We start from the raw sequence: 12,177 nt of genomic DNA, 5'->3' as shown, positions 1-12,177 counted from the left end.
GTAAATGAGGGTTTTTCAGCTGCATAATGTGTTTTTGCAAAACTAACTCATTACAAATGTTATTCAAAATAAATTTAGCTGACTGTTCCAAGGGTTGTGCAGTGTGACGATGGCGTTCCATCACAGAGCTTGATGCAAAGCCAAATCCTTTGTGTATTTATTGTGCAGCCAAGCGGTATATTTTTACGTAATATTCAGGTTAAAACAATCATCACAATGCAGCCGAGAGCTAAAGCTGCTCTCACTCTTTTGCACTGCAGTGTATGTGACGCTGGCGTCGTGGTTTGCTATTTTACAAAAGAAAAATACAAACATCTTTCCTTAAAAACATCCGTTCAAGGGACAGAATTTCGTCAGCTTAATGTCTCTTGTAATGGAGTATTAATTATAGATAATCACTTGAAAGAATAAGGAAAGGATTCACACAAACTAAGTACTGGGCTGGGGCAGAGAGGAAAGTGGAACAGGAGAAGTGGAGTATTATTTTTATAGTTTAAAGGTCCTCTGACTCCAGAGGGGCTCTGGTCTCACCCCTGTGTGATGTCTTTATTTATGGCCTGACAAATGGCTTACCTCACATGCCAATGGCTTGAATTTTACTGCTTACATTTGGAAGTAATAAACACACGAGTTTGCTGAAAGCAGCCTGGTTCTAAACGCAAGCAATACAATTCATGCCATTGATTTATCAGGACAGCTGTATCCATTCTTAACATGCAATCATTTGAATGCGAACCTAGTCCACCTTGGACTCACTTGTCTCGATGGCTGCATGTTGCAAATGTTCAGTGAGTTTGTCAGGATCCAAACTCTGTCCTCAAGCACAATTTCTGCTCTTCTCATATTTTCCCGGCTCTGTGTCATGAAAACAAAATATAAACTTTCTAACCCCAAAAAAGGCTGACTGCGTTTTGTGATCGGGCCCCTTGTTATTTTCCCAGACTTTTAATATTAACTAAATACTACCTGCTCTTACAATATCTGACGAGTTTATGGACCAGTCTGCCTGGCCCAGAATAATATTAGTTCTTAATTACTCCCTTAAACCTAATTAGAGTCCAGATAGGCAGGAAATCACCCCAGTCCACCTTTCCGGTTCCGAGGTATGTAACAGGTAGGGCATGTTCTGGTGACTGAAACATTCGTTTGTGGCCTTCCAAATTTTCTGAAGAAAAATAAGCATATTTATAAATTGTGCTCAAAGAAGGTGACAAGACGAGCAACAGGGTTCTGGAACAAGTTCAGAGGGCTTCAATGACCCGGTTCCCTACTAAGCAGGCACAGGATGGAAGAAAGAACGTTTTGAGATCAGTGGGCAGTGGCATTTGGTTTTATACTGGTAGCAGGGAGTGAGACCTTCATCTCACAATCACTCTGTTGGGGTCATCCTTTGAACACTGTTGGGGGTATTTTCTTGTGCCCCTTTTTGTGGCACTACTCTGCCACTTCAGGAGACTGACACAGGCCACTCACCGCCTGTAGCTCTGCTCAGCTATCACAAAGCTAGCTTTTAATGTTCATTCCTTAGTGTCTCACTGTGTCCAGTCCAACAAATTACAATAGCTTTTAATTCTTCAGTTTATTTAATTTCTAAAGATATATCAATAAATAAAGAAATCTGTGAGGTAATCAGCATTGTTAACTCGAAGTCTGTTATGAAGTTCTTTGGTTATACTGGATAAGCAGCCACCTACATTACCAAATGAAATCTCTTTATTGATGTCATAGCTATACTTTCACAATTACTTTATGAACTTTCTTGCTTTCTCAAATTTTCTTGAAAATGTACCATTTGCCCTCTCTTTTTTCAAAATTTTCACAGGGGAACCCCCAAACCTCCCTTATCCCAGTTAGACGCGCTCGCCACGCTTGCTCGCCACAGTACACTCATCCCGCAACATTTACGCCCTGCCACTTTCAAATGTCACCAGCCACTGGTTTTGTCTAATGGCAGTTTTGACTTGCCGTGAACTAGCGGAAAACAGCCTTCACAACACGGCCTTGGGCACGTGTTCCATTTCCGTGCAAGCTGAACACCTCTTGCCTTAAGCACGTATATGCCATAACCACGCATATGCGTGGTAAAGGCAGTTGGCCCTCTAGCTGTCTGAGTGGATGGGCGGGCAGAGGTACCAGAAGGTTCATTGCAGGAAGGACCAGGTTGTGGCATGGTAAGTTGGGCTCTGGCCATGGGGAGGTGGGGTAGGTATTAGTGGTGGGGCTGGTTTTAGGGCTCAGGGTGGGGGCTGTGGTCAGGGTAGTTTTTAGTGCAGAAAGCCGAGTTTTAGGGCACATCCTGCCATGAGTAGTTTTTAGGGATCAGGGCAGGGTTGCTGGGGACGGGGTAGTTTTTTTAGGCCGGGGGACGGGTTTGAGGGCTCAGTGTTCAGGGTCATGGTATAATAGGGCTGGCACGGGTAGATTACAAAGCTGGAGGGCAGAATTTTAGGGCTGAGGACAGGGGGGGGGGCTGGGGTGAAATCTCTACAACACATTTACCTTTACCAATCATACCTTTACAACGAAATTCGTTGTAAAGGCATGCGTGGTAAATGCATGGCTGGTAAAGACGCGGCCATAGTAAAGACCGCGTGGTTAAGGCATGCGTGGTTGTGTCATACAATCTAAAGTAGCGCAGAGGGTTATTATGCCTGCTGCAAAGAACATATCTAAATTCTATGTGGATAGCTGAGTGGATTAGAAAGCCAGCCTTTACTCTTGCTATGAAAAAAAATAAATGTGAGAGGGGAGTTATGGAGAGATGAGGGGCGCTTTAGCTGGCTGGTAGTGAGGAAATCCGAGGAGGAGGTCATGGGGGAGGGGGGAGGGGGGAAATTGTTGGACCAGGTGCCACCAGAGCTAAAGCCAGCCCTGGGTGCTGAAGTGGACTACTTTAATAATGGAATAATGTAAGAGAGAAAGTTGTGGTCTGATGAGCAGGACCCATTATTACAAGAATTTGCACAAACTGTTTGTGTGTGGTGACGGCGTGATAATGCAAGATGACAGATTGTACCTCTGAAACAGTACGCAAAAAGGTAATTAGATTGGCCCATCAGACACCTAGGTTTGACCATGACAACCGGGTTAAAAAAATGTTTCTGATGGTCAGGTCTTTTTGAGCAGGTATCAGCATGGGTAGTGAATTGCATGGTGAGTAAGCAAGGGGAGAAAAGATTGAAGGTGGTCATGATTTACCTACATTTCATTCGGCCATTCATGAGTCTTCCTGAATCTCTGTGCTTCACTGCTGTTGTCGTGGATGTGAATACCACGTGGATTGAAATGGTATTCTTGAGGGAGAAAACCTCTAGCAACAAAATCTTAAGTTTTGTGAAGGCCCCAGGAATGCATCATCCCAGGATTCGCTCTCATTCCAAATTCAGTCAGTAACTCGGATACCAACCAAATTTAGAACTGCACGGTCCTCACCATTAGTGCTGTTATTGGCATCTATTACGCAGTTAAACTGTTACCAGTCAATCAACCTTAAAGGCTGAAATGCTGAGTTAGCCATGCTTGCTATGAAACTTGTACCACATAAAGTGAGCACTGAGAGTGCTTAGTTAAGACACAGGGCAGCATCACATAAGGTGAGCACCAAGAGTGCTTAGTTAAGACACAGGGCTGTATCACATAAAGTGAGCACGACAGTGCTAAGTTGAGACACAGGGCCATATCACATAAAGTGGGCACCGAGAGTGCTAAGTTAAGACACAGGGCTGTATCACATATGGTGAGCACCGAGAGTGCTTAGTTAAGACGCAGGGCTGTATCACATAAAGTGAGCACGACAGTGCTAAGTTAAGACACAGGGCCATATCACATAAAGTGAGCACCGAGAGTGCTAAGTTAAGACACAGGGCCATATCACATAAAGTGAGCACCGAAAGTGCTTAATTAAGACACAGGGCCATATCACATAAAGTGAGCACCAAAAGTGCTTAATTAAGACACAGAGCTGTACCACATAAGGTGAGCACCGAGAGTGCTTAGTTAAGACACAGGACTGTATCACATAAAGTGAGCACAGAGAGTGCTTAGTTAAGACACAGGGCCATATTACATAAAGTGAGCGCCGAGAGTGCTAAGTTAAGACACAGGGCCATATCACATAAAGTGAGCACTGAGAGTGCTAAGTTAAGACACAGGGCCGTATCCCATAAGGTGAGCACCGAGAGGGCTTAGTTAAGACACAGGGCCATATCACATAAAGTGAGCCCCAAAAGTGCTTAATTAAGACACAGAGCTGTACCACATAAGGTGAGCACCGAGAGTGCTTAGTTAAGACACACGGCTGTATCACATAAAGTGAGCACAGAGAGTGCTTAGTTAAGACACAGGGCCATATCACATAAAGTGAGCGCCGAGAGTGCTAAGTTAAGACACAGGACCATATCACATAAAGTGAGCACGAGAGTGCTAAGTTAAGACACAGGGCCATATCACATAAAGTGAGCACCGAGAGTGCTAAGTTAAGACGCAGGGCCGTATCCCATAAGGTGAGCACCGAGAGGGCTTAGTTAAGACACAGGGCCATATCATATAAAGTGAGCCCCAAAAGTGCTTAATTAAGACACAGAGCTGTACCACATAAGGTGAGCACCGAGAGTGCTTAGTTAAGACACAGGGCTGTATCACATTAAGTGAGCACAGAGAGTGCTTAGTTAAAACACCGGGCCATATCCCATAAAGTGAGCCCAGAGAGTGCTAAGTTAAGACACAGGGCCGTATCCCATAAAGTGAGCACCGAAAGTGCTTAATTAAGACACAGAGCTGTATCACATAAGGTGAGCACCGAGAGTGCTTAGTTAAGACACAGGGCTGTATCACATAAAGTGAGCACAGAGAGTGCTTAGTTAAGATGCAGGGCCATATCTCATTAAGTGAACACCGAGAGTGCTTAGCTAAGAGACAGGGCCATATCACATAAATTAAGCTCTGAGAGTGCATTGTTAAGACACAGGGCTGTATCACATGAAGTGAGCACTGAGTGTGCTTAGTTAAGGCATAGGTATTTATCACATAACGTGAACACGGAGAGTGCATAGTTAAGGCACAGGGTCACATCACATAAAGTGAACATTGAGATTTCATAGTTAAGGCACAGGCTCGCATCACATAAAGTGAGCGCCGAGAGTGCTTAGTTAAGACACAAGGTCGTATAACATAAAGTGAGCACCAAGAGCCCTTTGTTAAAACACAGGGTCGTATCGCATAATGTCAACACCGAGAGTGCTTAGTTAAGACACAGAGCTGTATCACATAAAGTGAGCAATGAGAGTGCTTAGCTAAGAGACAGGGCCATATCTCATTAAGTGAACGCCGAGAGTGCTTAGCTAAGAGACAGGGCCATATTACATAAATTAAGCTCTGAGAGTGCATATTTAAGACACAGAGCCGTATCACATAAAGTGAGCACTGAGAGTGCTTAGTTAAGACACAGGGTCGTATCACATAAAATGAGCACAGAGAGCGCTTAGCTAAGAGACAGGGCCATAGTACATAAATTGAGCTCTGAGAGTGCATAGTTGAGACACACGGTTGTATCACATAAAGTGAGCTCTGAGAGCGCTTAGTTAACCCCTTCGATGCTGATGACGAGCTCAGCTTGTCATCAGCCACGGGTGGCGTGTGCTGATGACGAGCTGAGCTCGTCATGTAAGGGGGTATTTCGAAAAATGCCACACAGCGCAAAAATCACCGCAGCAGCGATGCGGTTAAGGCATAGGTATTTATCACATAAAGTGAACAAAAAGAGTGCTTAGTTAAGAGACAGGGCCATATCACATAAAGTGAGCACTGAGAGTTCATAGTTAAGGCGCATGGTCGCATCACATAAAGTGAGCACCAAAGGTGCTTAGTTAAGATACAGGGCAGTGTCACATAAGGTGAGCTCTGAGAGTGCATAGTTAAGATACAGGGCTGTGTTACATAAGGTGAGCTCTGAGAGTGCATAGTTAAGATACAGGGCTGTGTCACATAAGGTGAGCTCTGAGAGTGCATAGTTAAGACACAGGACCGTATCACATAATTTGAGCATTGAGAGTGGAAAGTTAAGACACATGGCTCTATCACATAACGTAAGCCTGTGAGCCCTAAGTTTAGAGACAGTTTCTGCCACAGTTTTTGGGTGACTGGTGCCTTAAATAGTATAAGAGCTGGAGCAGAACTATTTTGCCACCTTAAACAGTGGTAAATGGTTGCTTGAGAAAGGCCTTCTATTTCTTTTGTCTGGTAATATAGCAGTATTTGTTGATAAACCAAAAGTAGCAATATAGATAGCACAATCATATGCAAAAAGCAAAATAACACAAAGTATATCAGGGCACAGCACAACAAAACAGTAAAAATAGATTGCAACAAAGCAACTGCAGGACAACACAACAAAATCCCATTGCACCAAAAGAGCACAAAATCACAGCTGCACAAAAAGCAACACTACATTCCACTGCCACTACAACATTTCACACACGTATGCACAAACGCTTTCTTGTGACACATTACCACCTCCAGAATCCTGTTTTCATAATACAGCGGTAAAAGGTGTTTACAACAAGTACTGCCTTATTTTACCATAAGGACATGAAATAGTCAAAAATATGTTGTGATCCGACCCTGATTTCACACTTGAGGGTGACTTCATTGTGCTACATTTATCTTAACAATGTTTTATCACATACCCTCCAAGTGCCTGAAACATCATCTTATAGTGTGCTCTACTTTGCTTTTATACACCCTTCCAAGCGCGGACATTCAGTGGAGGTGTTTGATAGATGCAGAGGCCACACGCCCCTTCACCTAATACTTAACCAGTTCCACAAGACGGGGTATTGGAACAGGATGAAGGCCACTTAAATTCCCTCAGAGGAGACTTCACAAGGACATTTAAGAAGGAAATTGCAGATTAATCTGGATTGGGACCTGACTTGCAACAGTCAATATCTTATCCCACATAGGCACCTTAAGATGACCTTACATATATTTGTGGCAGTTTTATATAGAGCTAGCACGCCCTACTGCATTGGAATGTTTTACATGAGCACCACTAGCATTACATGAGGTCACATTCTATTTTTTAGGCACGGGGAGATTTTGAGGGTCTGATTCACAAGGGTAAACTTACACGTTTATGTAAGTTTACTATTTTTCAGTATTCACAAGCAAACGATTTAATGGTTACTTTATCACTGCAGTCCAGGAAGATAACTTTGCACATAAAACGATAGGCCTGTCCTTTTCAGTGTGGAGTTCTCTGAACCCAACTGTGGTGTTTCTGCAGTCATAAAGTTACTATTAAATCATTGTTTGTGAATAAGAGTACCTATGTGAATCAGGCCATTAGTAAATTGTCCAAAATGTAAATGTAGAGTATTTATATAGCGCACTTCTACCCTGAGGCCTCGTAGCGCTGTATTCATACCGCTGTGGAACCCATCCTGGCTTTCCTGTGAAATGTCCACTCCTGGGCACCCCCAAGGTAAAGCCAGGCATCCACAGCGCTGCTGGGGCCGTTGTGGAGATTAAGCAAGCTATTGCCCTGAGTCACAGAGTGGCACCCATGATTAGACTAGGCACCGAGGCGAGAATTATCAGGTCCGGGAAATTGAGTCTAAGAGCCGCCGAGGGGGGAATTGAACCCTGGTCCCGGGCCAGACCTCTGCATCAGGGTCTGCCGCTCTAACCATTGAGCCACGCTTCTCCAAAATCACATGATGTTCAGCCGATGCCAACACTTAAGCTGGTTCCCCAGTTGCAAAGTCACCAGTTCTGGCCGTAACGCCACATCTCCTCCCCCTGCTCAGCCTTTCAACCATTTTAGAGACACAAGCACGGAGTAGTGTAAAAATGACTCCACACCAAGAGATGTGTTAGGAGTGCCTTATAATCACATGTAGACCACACTCACATATATTCCGTGGGACTAATGTTGAAAATGACAGCAGGGGGTATTGCATATTTAAATAGCCTCACAAACTAATTAAATATATGAGTGTTTAGAGATGTAACTGATGGAATTGTGATGCTTACATATTAATATTTCATGAGAAATGTTTGCTAATGTGTTCACAGGTAATTGGTACAATGAGATGTTTACTAAATAATAATCATGTTATTACTGTATTAATTACTAAAGTATTTGTTGAACATTTGAATGATTTATTTGTAGGGAAGTGCACATAATGTAACCCGTGCACATCTTAACTTAGCCTAACCTATGGGCCCGAGATGTATTTGGATTCAAGCTCATGTTTCAGTTTAACATTTAAATTCCTATTTTATTCTTGCAGTAGAAATGTTGCATGTATTTCGTATTCCCACTGCAGGGGGACGAGACTTCATTAGTGAGAGAAAAAGGTCTTTGTTCATAGTAGGTAGTGATGTATGTGAAGCAGCAACTGGTACAAAGGAAATGCGATAACAAGATAAGAGGAGAGTTCTCATGGGAGAAGGAGATGAGACCAAGGAGGGCTGAAGTAAAGATTGATGGGAATCGAAAGGTGGTGAAAAGAAGCCAATGTGTGCCGGTAGAATGGAAATTTGCTAAGTACAGTTTGTGGGTCGTCCTTTGGATGCAACTGATGTTATAGTGAGGGATGGTTAGCATTCTGACATAGGAGACCTTGAGGTACAGACCTCTGCTTTGGTAGTGTGGCTTTATGCTACTAGTCTCATTTTAGAGTTCACTCTACAAAGGGCTCTGACAGCCGAAACCTTTCTATTTTCACTTCATCTTAAATCTCTGCTTTAGTTTAGGGGTGTCACTGTCACTTAAGTATAGTGTAGGGACAGAAGGAGCATCTATGTTAATTTTCGATGACAAATTGATGCAATCTAACAAAAAGTTTTCTTTTCTTCTTACTTGCATAGCCATAATCGAATTAGTTGTTTTCTTTTTGGTAACTGAGGTAAATTGCTTCAGAAGATTTGGTTTCCTGTTGTTTGTATTGTATTTCTATATGATAATGCTTAGACTAGTTTATATTAATCTGTTATTTAGTCTAGTTTATATTAATTTGTTTTTGAGTCTGAATTTGGAATAAACGGACTAACTTAAGACTTGATGTTTATTTGAGTTATTGTGCAACCAAATTGCCTACACTGTATTTTGAGATTGAAAAGAAAGTTTTTCCCTTTACCACTTAAGTCACACAAAAAGATTGTCGACTAAGTATTACTATGCAATAGGGCCCAGACTCCATCAGCCTTACAATATTGCTAGGAAAGGACTGGCCTACAGGGCAATCAGGCAATGCCTGATGGCTGGCCTGAAAATTCAGTGTGTGTGCTGGTTTTCAGCAGTTGTCGGACGGTTTTATAGGCAGGTGGGCTTTTTTTTTTTTTTACTGTTGATTTCGCTAATATTACCACTTTTATTCAGCTATCTGCTTCGCTAATGGGGCCCCTTTTATTTTGGTGCCTGAGCCTATTTTATGTGGCAGTCTGGCCTTGCATGTAGCTGACTTCTCCCCACCCAAACAAACATTTATAGAAGCATAAGCCTAGCATCAATTGCACACTCCTTACCTTTCAGTGGTGCATGCCTGGTATGCGACTGACTCTATCCAAGTCTGACAAAGTATTTAAAGGCAGGAGTTGCTCAAGTGCTGCTTGTTTATGCACACCCCTTTTCGTTAGGTGCCCAAAGCATGTTCTGCTCCCCTTTCTATTTTTGTTATACTCCAAATAAAGCAAGCCAGCTACAGGAGATGGTTAAATGAACAGATGACAATGGCCTCTACCGCTTTACATATTTTGCAACTATAGTCACAATTTGTTAATTTCATGATATTAAGGTTTGCCCTGGGTGTTTGAAGTTTCTCGGCCCAAGACGGTGGATGGAATTGTCTGTACGTGGTGCATTTAAGGTACATTACACCAGTATCATTGGACAAAACTTTGCAAGCTTTTCAGGATTTTAGACTATTAGTCATGTGACTTTAGGGGTACTCACCCACGGTTTATTTGAGCAAATTCGATGGTAAATTGTAAGCATATTAGACCATTAGTGCCTTAGTCTAGTGAGCTATCTCATTGCAATTGTAGCATGTGACCTGTAGAATCACATACATCTCAGAGGGTAAGAAACAAAGTTTTCATTCAGTCGCATTGAACTAGCTTAATATTTTTAGATAAACAAAGTAGACTGAAGGCTATGCGTTGCATTACATAGAATATAGAATTATGTATGGACAACAGTGAATTATGTTTAAAAAAATTCTCCCAATTGGTTATGATTGGCATGAAATAGCCCACAAGAGTGATGTTCCAGTTGTCTATGATGTCACTCAGAACCCCGCTGTGAAAAACATCCCAGTAATTTGGTTTTTTACCCATTTATAATTTTATGTTATGTATCCCCCCCCCCCACCCAAAACCTTTAGTCCTGCTTTTAATTGCTACGTTAGGACAGAGGAGTAATGGGGAAGTCAGAGAAACTGTCCTCCCTACAAACAAGTGCTGCTCTAACAGGCTCTCGAAGAGCCCAGCCAGAGCAGCCTGGAATTCCTCTGTGACGTAGCTACAGTCCGTTGCGTCACATCAGTGAATTGTCACATTTAGAATGAGACATTCAAGCTAAGGGCTTTTAGTGGGCATTATACATAACAACAAGTTGCATTACCTTTTAACATAATATTTTATTTCTAACAGAGCTACTAGATGGGGTCATGATATTTGTGACACCTTCCACAAAATCTAGATATTTTACCACAAACGCTTTATTCTGAGACATATAGTTTTCTTGTAACATTTTAAATAAGGACTTAAGAAAATCTTACTATGCAAACTGCTGTTGATTAAATAGATAGGACTGTTTAAATGTGTCACACATTACAAACACACACGCACACACACACATAAATATAATTATGTGCTTGAATATCAAAATGATACAAGCGAATGTTTGTCGAGCTCTATAAGTAGTGTAAGTAGTGTACATCTGCCAGCAAAAAAAGATCATTAAATATCTGGTACAAGTAAAGATTTACTGGGTGCTCCAGAATAGAAACCAGTTTTGTTACATTGTTGGTGCCTATAGATCTTGCTTTAAAAGAACATTGTATGTTGATTTGAATCATTACAAATAGATAGCATGGGAATGGATATGTATTTGTGTGGAAGCAAAGAACTGTAGAATAATATTAATGTCGGCAAAAAGGCCCAGTCACAATTTGTTAGACCTGTCTGGCTCTTTGGCGAAGTCCCTCCTAATTTTTATTTATTTTGTCCCCTTTTTGCCCCTCATACCCTTATTAATTTTTTGTGTCTACTGACTTTTTGTAGGTGTTGGCCAGGGGGATAGGTGTTCTCTCTCCCCCTCATAATCTTTTACCTCAGGCCCAGAGGCCTGTTCTGACAGGAAAGTTGGCACCACCTAAAATGGTGGCCACCAACTGCCCCAACTGTCACCAACAGAACTTGGCCATAGCCTAACATAGGGCATTCCAGAACCTTCTGGTCCATTCTGGACCACTGAAGGGCAGCCTATATAAGGCGGAATGCGGGGCAGCCATTTTGTCTACCTGTGGAAGTCAGCTGGAGGACAGGCTGTAGCTGAGGGTGGGAAGAGGCTGGACTTAGGATTGACCTCCTAGACTGGGAAGCCACCTTATTGGTCATACCCACGATTCCCCTGTTGGTTATTTGCCCTGGCCCCGCTGTGGGAAGTTACTGGGGACCCTGGGCGCCTAGCTTGCCCCTTTTCTAAAATATATAGGGGAAGTCTATAGGAGAAGGAGACTGCAGCGCTGCGGAGCGCAGTCCTCTGCTCAGCAGTTTGATTCTGGAGAAACTGTGAAGAAGGACTCTCCTACGGAGAGGGGCTTATCCTGGTGCCCCTCCCCCTTGCTCTGCTTGTACCCCAGTGCTGCCCAACTGCTGAAATCGCGCCCCCCCTGGTGCCAAACCCCTACCTGTGACCACCAGGGCTGGAGAAGCGGAGACAGCGGGACCACAAGCTGTTCTACACCTGGGTCGGCGTGGGAATGCTGAAGGAGCAGAAACGGTCGTCCAGCTAGCCGTGCTGTCCCTGCATCGGTGTGGGCGAGCGGCGCTGTTGTGGAGCTGTGATTAAGGGCTCTGAGGTGAGGAGCGGACTGCGCAAGCCCTCGTCAGTGTCAAAGTAGGCGGAAGAGGGAGGCGGCGTCGATTGCACAGCGCGACCTCAGGCGGTGA

The 12,177-nt window shown here is 43.2% G+C and overlaps 1 protein-coding gene across 1 annotated transcript in view; it reads right to left on the bottom strand.

Annotated features, from left to right (window-relative positions):
* The window catches only part of GRM2 (glutamate metabotropic receptor 2), a 489,558-nt gene that overhangs the window by 140,498 nt on the left and 336,883 nt on the right, over positions 1-12,177 (bottom strand). The gene's annotated exons all lie outside the window — the stretch shown is intronic.

This window comes from Lissotriton vulgaris, chromosome 9 (assembly GCF_964263255.1).
Source record: "Lissotriton vulgaris chromosome 9, aLisVul1.2, whole genome shotgun sequence".
NCBI classification, from domain to species: domain Eukaryota; kingdom Metazoa; phylum Chordata; class Amphibia; order Caudata; family Salamandridae; genus Lissotriton; species Lissotriton vulgaris.
Note: the sequence above shows the minus strand (reverse complement) of the source record. Positions and strands in the feature narration are given on the sequence as shown.